Source organism: Calypte anna, chromosome 2 (assembly GCF_003957555.1).
Source record: "Calypte anna isolate BGI_N300 chromosome 2, bCalAnn1_v1.p, whole genome shotgun sequence".
Classification (NCBI taxonomy): domain Eukaryota; kingdom Metazoa; phylum Chordata; class Aves; order Apodiformes; family Trochilidae; genus Calypte; species Calypte anna.
Genome location: NC_044245.1, coordinates 120,526,585 through 120,539,936, shown reverse-complemented (window position 1 = coordinate 120,539,936; position 13,352 = coordinate 120,526,585).

Sequence of the window (13,352 nt, the reverse complement as noted above, 5' to 3'; positions counted from 1 at the left end):
TTCACCTGCTGGCAATTTGGTCACATAATAATAACAAGCTGGGCTTTCCATCATATGGACTTTTTTTTTTCCTCGAATGCTATTTTTATTATCCTTCTTCAAATACTGTGAAGACACCTTTCTTTGTTCAGAAAGAAAAGTCAAGACATTAAGGCGTACCCCCACTGGAATCCAGACCCCAGAATATACCTACTTAAACTATATTTTAACATATCTAACTTAAATATGCTAAGAAATAATTTCTTAAGGTTACCCTTCACACAAGATTTAATTTCATGTTAACATTGATGATATTATTCATTTTACTTTAATAAAGCTGTTTAGTGCCACTTGAGATGCCTTAGGATATTCTTCCTAGTTTCCATGTGCTGTTCCAGTAAGCCCAAATCTCCCATAGGAGAAAGCAAGTATCTGTCAGTTCCATGTGGATGTCTTACATACTGTACAGCAGCCTAATGGCACAGGACACTCCATCTTAGACCTGGCACAAGACTGAGTTGTATGTGCACTCATTCAGCTCTTCCACTCTAGGTTTGATGAGTTATACTGAGTCCACAGACTACATCAACTGTCTTATCTATTGAACCACCTGGTATGAGTCTTACCTTCAGACTGAATCCCATCTGCAATATCTTTACATTTATCATTTGGAAAAGAACATGTAGGCTCAGTCTCAGATGAATATGAAAAACTTCCCAAGCAGGGAGTTATTTTTGTTTTTTTCTGGCAATAAATATAATGCAGAGTATAATGCTCACTGTTCCTGGCATCTAGCCACAGAATAAAATGGTCAGTATGCTGGAGTTTAAAGAGCACAGTTTTCAGTAGACTCAGAAATCAAAATAAGTCTTTCTTTGCCAGGACGTGTGTTATGGCTTGAGATAACTTAAAATTTTTGGATCCACAAGAACAAAGTCCAACCACCAAGGGCTGAGTGCAAGCATCAGCCTCACAATGCGTTACTCCATACTTAAAGAATCAAAACCTATGTTATTCTTTTATCATTACTGATACATGGACAGCTTGTTCATTGTGCATAAACTAGGCATTTATTTTATATTTAATAGTGGTAAAATGTTTTGTGGGATGTAATATTAACGACTCCTTCACAGAAGAAACTTTGTTTCAACAAGGCTGAACAGATGATCTGCAACAGTTCTTCTGGTCCATGTGAAATTAAAAGGTCATTATGCTTATGCTAACATCACTGTGTTACCTGACTTGTATAACGACTCAAATACATTTTGCAACCTAAGACACATCCAGAGTTCTTTATTTACTGTTAGATGAAGTCATACAAACTTTTTATGCTTGAATCAGTTCCTCACTTACTGTGTTAAGTGTTCTTATCATATACATTTTGCTTTGGTTTGCCAGATTTCATCCATTAGATGACTGTTTCTAACAACCTAATGTTTGCTATACATATATAAGGGTACTATATTTCTTCCACTGTGACAGGTTGTTTCATTTGCATTTACAGAATTAGTAATTAAAATTACTTGTAGAAAAGATATTAATTTCTGTGTATGTGCATTTTTACACATATGGCAAAGATAAAAACCATCCAAATAGTTTGAATAAGATTTATTAGGCAAGCCACAAAAAACCCCCAAACATTCCTGACATAAGATTTCTTTTTTTTTTTCTTCAGTTTGTATTTTGTAAAAGTAAAAAGAACAGAAAAAAGACTGGCCAGCAAGAATAGATACTTCTTGGAAGTCAGAAAACGAAAGAATTGTTAAATGATTATTTAAGCCCTCCAAAGGAAATTAAAACAGATAGTAAACTGTTTTAATAATAGTTAATACTAATAAAAAGAGAACGAGAGAAAAAATGGGATTGCTCTAGAAGGAGAAAGGAATAGACACTAAACAATAATCTGGGTAGAGACCCCAACTCTGTTTCCAATCTGGATGCTGATGTAGAACAGGTGGACATAAGGAATAAGAGAAGGTGCAGATAAATTAATATCTCCTCCCATCTGACTAGGAAAATCTTGACAGAGGCATGTTTAGGGAACTGGACAATCCCCATCTGAGAATACGGAAGGAGTTAGCACATGAAATTGCAACTTCAGAAGCAAGAATGCTTCATAAATCTATCACATTCTGTACCTGTGACCAGAAATAGGAAATTGGATGTTTATTGTGAGGAGGAAGCAAAGGCATCTCAGAGCTATAAAACGTAGAATACAGCTTGAACTATACATACAGCCAGGAAACACATGTGGAAGAAAATAACAAGAATCATACAGGTAAATGAGATAAAATGCAACAGTGATGTACCTAAGGTAAATTACATCACTTTAAATTAAATATTTTCTTCAGTGAGTTAACTCTTGAAAAATGTGGCCAATCTATCTAGGCTTTGAAAAAATAGTTTATGGCACAACAAATGATACTACAAGTTAAAAAATAGAAAAAAAGATTTAGAATAAATAGGAAAATGTCTAAATCAAGTAGAAGAGTTTGACAGAATAGTTTTGACATTATTAGGTATGTTTCTGCAGGATTCTGTGTTAGGAAAGATCTTTAAAGATATTTTGCTAATAATTTAATGCAAAATTGGGTGCATAGAAATAATAAAAGGCAGGAGGAACTCATAAACAGCAAACAGACCACTGAGGAAGAACAGGATGGGCAGGAGAACTCCAACTGAATTTGAATGGTAGCAGAGAACACAAGATGATGTGCTTTTTGTTAAGGAGAGATCAGGTGAAGAAAATTGAAAGGAAACATTAAATTTTGTTAGCTGATGACAGACCAGGCCAGATACAGGTATACGAATGTAAACTCCACAGGCAAAGTGTTGTGGATAAATCTGCTTAAACTGCATCAACAAGGAGTGGAGCCACTGGTGCAGCATTCTCCTTCAACTCTCATGTCCTGAAATTAATAACCTGTTAGTCCTCAATGGGATATATTCACAAAAAAGGCAAATGTAGTCCCAAGATTACTGGTACATGGCAACACAGTAATACCTGCTTTCAAGGCACTTGATGATAGTTCATCTGGACTATTGCATATTTCTGGTCATTGATTTTCAAGAAAAATTATTCAGAATGGGAATTGGAGCAGAGAAGAATAGTTAGAATGATTATCAGACTAAGAGATCTTGGCTTTTTTAGTCTGGCAAAATTGTTGTGACAGTCAAATATAAATCTAGAAATATACCAGGAAGGTAAATATTAGAGAAGAAAATAAGAAAATGAGGTCAAGAGCAAATTTGATGCATTTATACAAAGTTTAATACTTATTACAGGCAGTGGAAGGAGAATAGATTAGATGAAATAGGAGATCTTAAGCACTCTGTATAACTCTTTTTTTATAATTTTTATTCCTTAATGAATGAAAATGCAAAAATATCCCAAACAAAATAAGTAATGATATCAACAAACTCATGTATTACACAAAATATTTAAACGAAAAATCAGTCTTCTGACTAAGAACTCCTGTTACATTTTTTAAAATATACAATTAATTACTTATAAAACAGCTACAAAACGTGTGTCCTTCCAGTTGTTAGTTTCTGATTTGAAAAGAGAAGAAAAAGAAGCAAAAAACCCAAGGGTTAATCAGAAGGCAAACTTTTTTTATACAACTAATGGATATCATTACTGCATACACTTCCGTGACAAAAAATTACAGCTTCTTAAATTAAAATTAATTAAATATGATTAATTAAATTAAATTAAAACAATTGTTTAATAATAAATGAAGCCTCTATTGTTAATGTGACGTTGCTTTTCTTTAACTTTATGACAAAGGCATTATCAGAGCAAGTCTTTTTTTCCTTAATCTTTAACTATGCTATATTTTCAAATCTAGAGACAGCCACCTCTCCAGTGACCGGAGAAGAGTCAGTAAAACCTATGACAATGTATTTTTATCATTTTTGATGCAACATGTACATATAAAAGAAAGGAAAAGGTGAGAAGGTAGAGCTGAAAGAGGTGCTGATCAACTGGGAAGCCAAGAGAGCCAATGGGTACAATGCACTTGAAAAATCAATTAATAGGAGTCAGTTGATACAAGGATACATGACACTGTATTTTAGCTGAACTACATTACACCAGATTGTATGTCCCTTAAAAAGCCTCCTTGACTAACAGCTCTCACACTCCTTTTACAAGCAGCTAAGTCACATAATAGCAGTGTTCAGTTATTTGATATCATTCCAACAGAAAGCACTTGCAAAATCAAGATCACAACAGGCCTTTACATTTAGAATGGAAATTTTTATCATAAAATTAGCTCTTGGTCTGCTAACATATTTGCCTGTATGATAGACTAAGGTTCAGAATCTTGTTGGTATTGCTTTTGTCTGAATTTTAAGTCCCTGACTGCTGTAGGATTTGGCATACCAGTGGGCATGCAAGATATTCCTCAAGCAGAAAGGTTGCTCCTGAGGGCTCATTTTGTATCCAAGTTACACAGATGGTGCTCTCAAGGAGCAAACAAAACTTCAGATGATAGCAAACATACTGACCTACCTTGGCAAAGTGATTAGAGGAAGCAGTCAAGGGACAGAAACAGAAATATCCACCCAAGTTAAGCTACTTAACAGAAATCTGAGCAAGATGCTAAGCAGACCTGGTATTTCAGGACAATTTCCTTCTAGTATAGGGAATAATACTTTCTTCCTCTTGTTTCAGTTCAAATTTGTACCTTCACCAGACTGTGGTTCTAAAATTTTTACCTTGGATTACTTCTTGACTGAACATCTACATCTATAAATTTTACCTCCACTGACCACCTGAGACATCTAAAGTAGCAACAGCAGACAAAGGTTTTCTAAGTAAATCAGTCTTTGGATTGAATTTTTAATTTGATTTCTGTTAAGGCAGACAAGAAGATACAAAGATTGATATTTCTGATTTTATTCTTATTATTATTTTTTATATTTATATATCTTAATTTATTGTGACAGGATTTATTTTCAATAGAATTTTTGAAAAAAATATTAATAGAAAAGTTTTCTTCTTAAATATTCCTATTGTTAAAAAAAAAAAAACAAAAAAACAAAAAACCTCAATACATTTTTCTTAAGGCTTCATCATTCACAGCACACCACAAGAGGAACACAAGATTCAATATCATAATTTTAAATTAATACTGAAATGAACCAAGTTCATGCTATTATAATTAAAATACAATAGATAAGAACAACTGGGAACTAGACTGATGACTCCTAATATTATGTGTTTTATATGAATCTGTATTAGACAAGCAAATCTACTATTAATCTTCCTAGACACATAGAAAAGTATGGGGGGGGGAGGGGGGCAGGAGGCTTTGTTTGGTTTGTTTTCTTTTGTTTTTTTAAAATTCAGATTATTTGTAGGACCAAACACCCGTGAAGAGAGTGGATGAACATATCCATCTGAAGGAAACATTTATGGTCCAAGGGAATGTCACATAAGCTTAACATATCTGACCATCTTAATTTAAAACCATCCCTGCTGGATTAGTGTTATAGTGCAGGACAAAGACAGTGCTTATAAAAACTAAATGAAACTGTTGTGGTACTCCAAGAACAAAAACTGTTAATGCATTCAGAGTATCTCACCAATGTCAAGACTGTGATTTACTGCTAGACAAAGCAGAGAAACAGGTTAAAGGCACAAGCACTCCAGATACCCATGTGTCACATGCAGTGTCCTCTCTGGAAAACTAAATCAGAGATGTGAGAAAAAGATCTATTAAAATATTGGGTTTGGGATTTGTTAAAATTCCAGGAAAACAAACAAACAAACAAGTAACAGTCCTACTAAAAGAAACCCAGAACTTATTTGGGTGGGATACAGCTCACTTAGTAAAGTAATTGGAGGAAGGAGTCAAGGGACAGAAACAGAAATATCCACCAAAATTAAGAACAAAATACTGTTCTTATCAACACCACTGATAAAGAAGTTGAGCATGAGCCAGACATTTGAAGTCCTACATTAAGGGTAAATTCACTATCACATTTACCTGAAATTTATTCAGTGATATTTCCCAAACAGAAAGCATGGAAAAAGAATTGTGATGATCAGTCCAAGCTCTGTTCCTTATGAGACAATTATGATAGAGTTGGAATATGCACCCCTCTATTTTTTAAAATAACATTCTAGGAAAACAAGTTATAATTTTAGGCATAGAGCCTGCCAAAACTTACGATTCAGCTTAGTCTTTACATTAGGAAAACTCCCATTGATGGTAGCACTAAGAAAAACAAAACTTTACTTTCTCCTATATATTTGGAGGATGGAGTTTTTGATCAAAATACCTAAGTATTAGAGCAAGAGCCCAGAGTAAGAGAGATCATCTCTGATTACTTTCATACAAACAAGAAGAAAAAAAAAACCAAACATTAAAACAAAAAACAATAAAAAATATCAGCATTTACATATAAGAAAATGTTCTTAATAGTTGGTGGATTAAACCCAGTAGTAGGCCTGAGCATTCATCCTAAAAAAGAGATGGTTTAATGGCATTAACACTCTTGTAAAACCAAGCAGCAATTTCATAATGGCCAAAATATTACATGCTGGTTTTCAACTAGAGTGAAACATTCCCATGTATTTTAAGTTACAATAGACTCAACTTGATGAAGTATGTAATTTGGAATTCTTAAGTTTGTAATTTGAGTGATTACTTTGTCTCAGTGTAAGCTGCTTAGGCTTTTCCATTTATAAAGCTGAAACATTTGGCTACACAAACATGGCATCAACATAACTTGTCACACAATCCTTTGTTTTTTAATCATCTTCTAGTGGTAATCTAAATTATGATTAGTCTTGTCTCAATGATTTCTTTGCTCTTCTAATATACATTTGTATTAATCCTTACTACATGTTTTGATTTATTCTTAATTTTTTTTTAGAACTAGACCATATTAAAATCCTTTTTAAAAACAAAAAAAGTGATTAGAAAATAGCATCTAACAATTGTGAAAAAGATTTTGAGTATGCCAGATGTTGCACTTTGAGTAGAAAGGCACATTTAAAAATCAAGTCTGGCCAAATGCCATTAGCTGGAAGGACTGAAATTAAAATCTTTGAAGGCTTTAGAAAATTAATATACATACAGTGCTGTGATTTTTTTTCACTGTACAGCTCTATGTATACAATGTATGCTCTATCATTTTGTCTCAGTGTGTTCAGAAATCTGGCATTCTTTCCTCACTGTTCTGCTATCATAAAGTTCTAGGATTTCTGGAAATAATTCAGAGCTTTTTCTATTTTTTGATGTTATGAGGAAGGACTGGCAAGGTTTTTCATTGGCACTTCTCAACTGGCAAATGTCAGGGACTCTAACAAAGCAAGAGGCCCCTGGGTCTCAAACAAATTTGAATATCCAAGCTCACTGCCAGTGAGAAGAGAGTCAAATCATATGTCAGATAAAGCTTGATGAAGATCAATCAGTTTGCAGCAGATGTTAGCAAAGAATACTGCATGTCTCCTAAAAAGACATTGAAATCCATTACTTAAAACTCGGTCATTATGCACATGCTGGATATCAAGCTTGCCACAGAGAAGGGTTAAGTGAGTCCTGTCTAGTTTGGCTAGCTCAACTTTGATGGAACTGTTATGATGTGAATTATAGGAAAAAACACTCTGCCTAGACAGAGAGCTGCAGAGTAGTTGATTCAAGACACTCGGTCTCTCTGTGGAGTTCTTTAGGGGCAGTGTATCTGGAGGAACAGCTTGAAACACTCAGGTTGCACTCAGTAAACTCAAGTTGCTCACGGTGATAATAATTAAGAGAATGCCAAGGGCATGCAGGAGGACAGCTGCATATGTAGAAAGCAGAGAGATGTAGCAAGAGTGAAAGTAATACCTACCATTAGCAGTAGCCCCTTAAGAAAATAGCTTCTTTGGATTCTGGATTCAACCAAGAACCAACATTTCATCTCATCTCCAAGTACCAAGGTAACCTGATTAAGTTCTATGCAGAGCTACCTCCATGAAGTAATATTGGCAATCAGCAGCACAGTGGGAATAATAACTTTAACTAGCCAAAACACCAATTAGTCTAAAGCTGGTACACTTGCAAAAGTAGAGGAGGTAGACAAGCTGTTTTACTCTGTCTAAAAGGTCAAGATAGTGAGAAGCATGAATTGTGAGGAAGAGAATTCAGAAAGTGGACAATTTTATGCTGGAATTCTAAAGGATGATGCAAAATGAGCAAGCTTTGAGCAAGCTTTCAAAGAATAGGACTGAAGTCAGTTCGCCTGTGACAGATTTATACAGTCAATGACAGAAAAGATAAGATTACAAGCAAAGCTGGTGAGGAACCCATTGTGGTCATTAAACATTAGAAAGGGAAGGTCAGAGGATTTATTTCAAAGAGAAAGGCTCCAGAATAGACAATGAGACACAACAGCAAGGAATACGGTTATATTGCCAACTGCACAAGCAGGAAATGAAGTGGACGATCAGTAGAAATAGTTAAAAAGTGAGAGTAAGAAGGAGTATTTCATTTTTGAATGGCTGTCCAGAAGAGCAAAGACTTATTTAGGAGAGAAGGCTGCAAATAAATCAGTGGAAAAACATGCACATAGGTCTAATAAGGGATTTTAAAGGACTTTCTTAAAGTTGCTTTTCCTACAGATTGACTGACCTTGACAGTATTTTAATTTTTTTTTTTTCTGGTTCAACAGTCGCTCTCATTTTTTCCCCCAGAAGTAATTGGATTGAAATTCTGATTCTTATGCATACCAGCACAGGCACATACAGATATGGAGGTACTTGGCTGTGGTTCCACCACTGGTTTGTGTTCTCAGATGGGTTTAAAATAAGCATACATTTCCATTTTTCCCCTATAAACCAAGCAGTGGATTGACATGAAATTTCAAAAATACAGAAACTTTCATGTCTTTAACTTTCCATACACAAACTTCTTCTGGATCCCCTCAATCTTCTTTTTTTTTTTTTTTTCTTTTTAATTTTTTTTTCTTTAAATAGAAGGAAGGTGCTTGTTTTGGTTGGTTCATAGAATGGTTGACCTCTATGTCTTTTAGCTATATCTGTCAGGGGTAGCTTTCTTTAAGACAGGTGTCTCTTGCACAAATACAAAATCTTGAGAAAAATATAATGAAGAGCTTTGTTCCAGTTGAGAAAAAAAAACCAACAGAAAACCAAAAAAAAAACAAACCAAAAACCAAACCAAAAAGCCACCAAAAAAAAAAAAACCAAACCCAAAACAAAACACCAAAACAAAACACCAAAACAGATTTCTAGTAATTTTTCAATTATTAATAATGTTTTAAATGTAAATGCATACATATTGCCCCCAAATCTGATCAGTGTCACTGGAAAAGAGGTGAATATGCCCCTGTAGGCAGTAGACAAACCAGCTCAGTGAGTGATGAGGTGGGGAGGATAATGAATAGCTGGAAGTTGGTCTGTTCATGTGAGCGACCATGTATGGAGCCTTGTTGATAGCAGAAGTGCCAAGAGCAATCAAAAACTTCACTCAAAGGGCCAGAAGAGCCCTCTCAAAGAAAAGCAGAAGGCTTCTATCAGGAGCTGTGTTCTTCTGAAACATTATATCCTGGGCCAGGTTCATATTTTCTCATATCTACTGAGAGGCGTAATGTTCTTTATGTCATTTTTTACTCACACAAACCTACATCCAATTTGTTCCAGTTAAGTGTGAGAAAACTGCAAGAATGAAAACTGATGGGGAGAGAGGGAGGCAACTTGATGCAAAATGGACAAAATGCCTTAAATCTTCACAAAGGGGGGAATCCTCCATTTCACCACCTCATCTTTCCTTCAGACAAGTCCACTCCTCAGATACATTTCCATATTCCTGTCAGTCTTCTCCTCCATCATCCTTTCCATACAGCAAAAAGCTTTGCACTCCGGTTTCTCACTGAACCTGTGGCAGAACACTACAATGCCTGTTTCACAGATCTTGCTGCTTTCTTAATGAAGGACAGAAAAGTTTTGTATTGTGTCCTCTGAAGCATACTGGTCCAGAGAGCCCTCAGAATTTATGAGTCAAACTTGGATTTCCTGAGACTCAAGATAGTCTTCCAATAAATTTTCATTAGTATAATGATTACAGTCACTTTAGAAAAGACAAGAAATCAATCTATGCACAGTTTCCTTCTATTTTTTTCTTCACACTCTTAGCACTCAAGTTACAGCCAACTACTATAAAAGCCAAAACTTAAAAAGCTGGAAGTACAGGCACTGCTTACATAAAATGTGAAAACTAGTAAAAAAACACCCCCATATGTAGAAATAAACTGAGGATTCAAAAGAAAGAATTCAAGAAGCTAAGATAAATACCTAGAACATACAATTGAGGAATGCTACACCCTCAAATTTTACTAGTGATCAAATAATCATGTAGAGTCTGGTGCTCATTCTTATTAACGCACTGGAACTGCAGGCAGTTATTAAAGCAGGATTAAATAATAGTTGCAAATCTCTTACATACTAAGAAGGAATAAAATGGCCTCAGTGTAAATTGGGATCTGTCTGGGGATATATGACCACAGATCCTTTGATTTGAAGGTCTTGGACAGACAAATGTACATAGACACATGACCAGGAGAAACTTCATAAGACTGATAATTAGAGTATTCTTCCCCTATGGAGTCCTCCCATGGCAATGACCTTAATCTAACAAAACATGTAAGTAGAGGCTTAATTGTAATGTCAACAGAACTACTTATGTGCCTAAAGTTAACCATATGCTCAGGGCTTCTGCTGACCAAGCATTGTATCAACTTACTACTACTTCTCTTTAAAAGCAGTGGTCAGAATCTCTGGTTAAACCTACCCATGCACTGAGATTTTCTGGCTCTTGATCTCTCAAAGAAAAGCACAAGAAAGCTTGTATAACTAACCAAATGCAGGTGATCTCCTGCTGTGTAATCATTCCTAATCATTCCATACCATTATGCTCTTCATAAAACCCACCTCTTCCAGTTCAATCACTGATACTTTGCATGTTCAGGTAACACCCAGGGTCCTCCGAGAGAGCAAGAAAATTCAGCTGAATGAAACCTAAGTGCATGTTAAAGTTTTAATTCACACTGTTCCTTAGAAATAAATTTCACAAAGACAAAACTATATTTTAAAAATTAAGACGTCTGCTCTTCCTCCTAAAACTGGCTAATTTTAAATCCTCCAGATTTAGATGTTTTAATGGAAATTGAAACTTATGAGCAGGAATGGCTGAAAATATTAGATTTCTGTCAGACATTGTAGTGGAACAATCAATAGAGTTGTAAGTGACTGGAGTCGTAAGAATATAGTATGAGACTAGTAAAAAGACTGCAAATTGAAATATCACAGGAAGCCAAACAATGGGGGAAAAAAAAAAAAAAAAAAAAAGAAAGAGAGAGAGAAGGTCATTACATCTTTTGGACCATGTGACTTCATTGCCTATCGAAAAAATTAAAACAATCTTAAAGAATTTCTAGAGCCTATTCCAAATGTGACATTTAAATATATCCCTTCGCAAGACTTAGTGCCATACTCAATTATGGCTAAAAATTGAAGTGCTTCTAACTTCTATTCCAAACAGGATAATTCTTACAAATATTACCAAGGAAATATTTACACAGTGATTACAAAAAAGGAACCAGTTTGCAAAATATCTATCTAGTGTAACAACATGCAGGAGGGGAAAAAAACAAAAATCAAGACATCAGTAGTCATCCCAGGATTGACAGTTTTCCTAACACAGGCACTGCTGGCTTTAACAGAAATTTTTTAAGGATTTCATTCTGCGTATTAATGGCTAAAATTGAACAGATTAGGATTCTAAAAAAAAGTCCATGTCAGCCCTATTCTGACTTGTAACTGTGAGAAGAGAAACAAATCTTAACACAGAACAAAGTAGAATATTGAAGTGTGGAGATATTAATATACTCTTTATTACTGTTACTAAATGCATTTGTTCAACACGTTTTATTTGGTTTCTGCTTAAATTATATTGATTGTAATAAGTATCATATTGTGCAATGCTTTCCCCTGTATCATCATTGAATAATGTAAGAGCTGCCAAGAAGTGGTCTAATCTTAACATAATCTATTTTTTATTTTCTACCAGAAAAATAAGAACAGAAATAATTTCCTTTCAATATCCGTATTTTATGCGTTCATAGAAGACATAATGGGAATTTTTTAAAAACAAATATTATGTCTTAAGGTGCATCTGGGCAAGATTCTTACAATTCAACTATATAAAAAAAGGGCTGTAGTGCAAAAAGAATATTCGCTTAGTCTTGGTATAAACTTCAGTAAAAGAAAACAATTTTCCATAGACAATATACCATCTGTCTCTAAACCATGTGAAAAGAAAAGCTTTTAAAATCCAGGCGCTGCTAATGTGACATGTTGAAACATTAATCACCCCCTAAGGCCAATATAATTGTAGCTCCATGTTAATTACCTAACAATTAACAGCAGTAATTTCCAAGGGGCAATCAATGAATTAGCTTGTGATTTTCCCACAGACTTCAGTCCCACACTGCCAGCCTGAATGCATTTCAAACTCTGAACCATGGTTCATCAATGACACTTCTGGTGTATGAAATAAAAATTCATTTGCACCCTCACTAATTAGGCTCGATTATATCCCTATGTGTATTACAAACTCTATTCACTTGCACAAAATCTCTGCCACAGGCATTTTTCTCCATTTAAAATTTCGTTTTCTATTAAATTAGAAGGTCACCTAGCAGGAAAATGTACTAATCAAGATTTTATCACTAACGAATTAAAGGGTTTTAATAAGCAAGTTTAATTAAGTTATCCTAACAAGTGATAATGGCTATCTCCAACCTATCTGAATGTTTATCCAAGTATAGGTGTAGTACATGCAAAGTATGCACTCATAAATATGTAAAGACATACCAGGAATACTCATAAAAATAATTAAAAATGAAAATACTCTTTTAAAAATTCCCTATGCTTCTCTTTCTCTTATTTTTATTAAAGTTCTGTAGAAAATTTTACCTAAACTAGGGTTTCTGTCTGGTAGTTTCTTCAAGAATCATATGACCTGGTCACAGAATCCTGTGGTAGGCTGAAACACAGCTTAGTTGAGTAGGATGTTATCACCTCCTACTGTCCAAACATAAACCTGCTTTTGATGTGAGATAATGCTAATCTACTGATTATTAACCATTAATACAAATAGACTAAGTTGCCAACTGTTTAATTTGCTGCTGACATATTAACTTTTATTCTTTATAGATTAAAAAATTAAGCAGTGGGTTTACATCAAATAGTATTATAATTTCCTTTTAACTATGTTTATGTTTTTTTAACGTTAAGAAGGGAAAATTTTGCAGCTAATCTTTTCAGGAAGCCAGAGTGGAACAAATGAATACATTACACT